Genomic DNA, 2,435 nt, shown 5'->3' on the forward strand with positions numbered 1-2,435 from the left:
CATGCGGTGTTTGGTTTTCTGTTCTTGCGATAGTTTGCTGAGAATGATGGTTTCCAGCTGCATCCATGTCCCTACAAAGGACACAAACTCATCCTTTTTTATGGCTGCATAGTATTCCATGGTGTATATGTGCCACATTTTCTTAATCCAGTCTGTCATTGATGGACATTTGGGTTGGTTCCAAGTCTTTGCAATTGTGAATAGTGCCACAATAAACATATGTGTGCATGTGTTTTTATAGCAAAATGATTTATAATCCTTTGGGTATATACCCAGTAATGGGATGGCTGGGTCAAATGGTATTTCTAATTCTAGATCCTTGAGGAATCGCCACACTGTTTTCCACAATGGTTGAACTAGTTTATAGTCCCACCAACAATGTAAAAGTGTTCCTATTTCTCCATGTCCTCTTTAGCACCTGTTTTTAACTTCTTTCTTGGGCGTCTTTTCATACACTGGATTCTCTTGTATGGCAGCATGAGCTTTCTTATACATCTCCTCCATCATGTCTGGAGTTACATTGTTCTTTATGTATTGAGAGAACTGTTTCTTGTAAGCATCATTATCTTCTTCCATTAAGTAGCACATGTAATCTGCAACATTCTGGCCCATAATGTGCTTCCAGTGTACTTCTGCATTAAATTCCTTGCTTTCAGAATCATAACCAGAGAATTGTTTGGTACTATGAAGGATAGACAAGCCTCCAACCACAGCTCCCATCAGGGTGCCGAAAACTTTATTGCCAGCAGATGTTCTGGCAAGACCTGTGTCCAAATAACAGTTAAAGGCACCTGGCTGACCATCAATGCTTTCCACATTGTATTCATCGCCAGTCTCCTCCACTTGGCCTTCATAGATCTTGTCCATGCCAAACCTATTGAGTAGCCTGCAGGCCAGCAGCAGGCCAGTACAATATGCTGCAGCATAATTTCTCAGGCCAACCCTCTCCCCATTATTTTGGCAGTTCGTTTGCATATGCTGTACAGAGTATCATATCCCCTCTATATGAGCAAAAGCAATCTGACGAATGATATCTCTGTTTGTTACATGAACTATCATCCTGTATTTGGGTGTGTTGTATTTATTTTTATCCTATATCCCCAAGCATTTCCAAATATAGTAATCATTTTTACCCTCTCGTCATCTTCTACATTTCACTTGGTATCTCTTAAAGTAGGCCTTATTAACAATTTTAACAAACCCCATCCTGCAGAACAGAGACCTGCAGAACAAGTCCGCGGCTTGACAGAGACCTGCAGGACCAGCAGCATTAGCAGGGGGGAAAAGGCGAGACATTTTTAAAAATGTGTATCCTGAGGCCAGGCATGATGGCTCATGCCTATAATCCCAGCACTTTGAGAGGCAGAGGTAGGAGGATTGCTTGAGCTGAGGAGTTTGAGACCAGCCTAGGCAACATGGTGAGATTTTGTCTCTACAAAAAAAAGTTAAAAATTAGCTGGCCATAGTGGCATGCACCTGTGGTCCCAGCTACTCAGGAGGCTGAAGTGGGACAATCACTTGAGTCCGGGAGGTAGAAGCTGCAGTGAGCTGTAATTATGCCATTGCACTCCAGCCTGGATGACAGAGTGAGACCCTATCTCAAAAAGAGAGGATATCAAAAAAGTTTGGGAACCTGTGGTAAACATCTTTAAACAGTATGTCACATTAAAATATACATCCACACACTCAGTATGTTTTTCTTCAACCTTAAGATACATTTTCTACCAGATGCAGTGGTTCACTCCCATAATCCCAGCACTTTGGGAGGCTGAGGCAAGAGGATCGTCTGATCTCAGGAGTTTGAGACCAGCCTGAGCAACGTAGCGAGACCTCATCTTTACTAGAAATCAAAAAAGTTGGCCTTGTGTGGTAGCCATCACCTGTAGTGCCAGCTACTCGGGAGGCTAAAGTGAGAGAATTGCTTGAGCTCAGGAGATCAAGGCTGCAGTGAGCTGTGATCGCACCACTGTACTCCAGCCTGGGCAATTGAGCATGACCCTGTCTCAAAAAAAAAAAAACATTTTCAAGTGAAGGACCTCTAAATTTTAGCCATGGATCCAATAGTTAATACATTCCACAGTGTCTATAAAAGTCTAGAATCAAGGGAAAATGGTGTATTTATTGTATTTTTTTCATACTTTCAGACACTTGGTAGTAGGTCATTTGATCATGACGCCTTAAGAGGAAAGAAGAAATGGAGAAATAGTAACATGGATTTAGGAAGGAGGAGTGGTAGTTACAGTGTTAGAGAGTGTTCAAGAAAACCTTCATTTAAAAAATGACATTTGTGGGGGCGGAGCAAGATGGCCGAATAGGAACAGCTCCAGTCTCCAACTCCCAGCGCGAGCGACACAGAAGACCGGTGATTTCTGCATTTTCAACTGAGGTACTGGGGTCATCTCACTAGGGAGTGCCGGACAATCGGTGCTGGTCAG

At 42.7% G+C, this 2,435-nt stretch overlaps 1 protein-coding gene and 1 pseudogene across 1 annotated transcript in view; one reads left to right on the forward strand and one right to left on the reverse strand.

Moving 5' to 3' along the window:
• LOC108512713 (60S ribosomal protein L5-like) overlaps positions 1-1,218 on the reverse strand; it is a 1,798-nt pseudogene extending 580 nt beyond the window's left edge.
• Positions 1-2,435, forward strand: part of SWT1 (SWT1 RNA endoribonuclease homolog) — a 139,966-nt gene that overhangs the window by 76,036 nt on the left and 61,495 nt on the right.

This window comes from Rhinopithecus bieti, unplaced genomic scaffold (genome assembly GCF_001698545.2).
Source record: "Rhinopithecus bieti isolate Rb0 unplaced genomic scaffold, ASM169854v2 scaffold_27006, whole genome shotgun sequence".
Classification (NCBI taxonomy): Eukaryota; Metazoa; Chordata; class Mammalia; order Primates; family Cercopithecidae; genus Rhinopithecus; species Rhinopithecus bieti.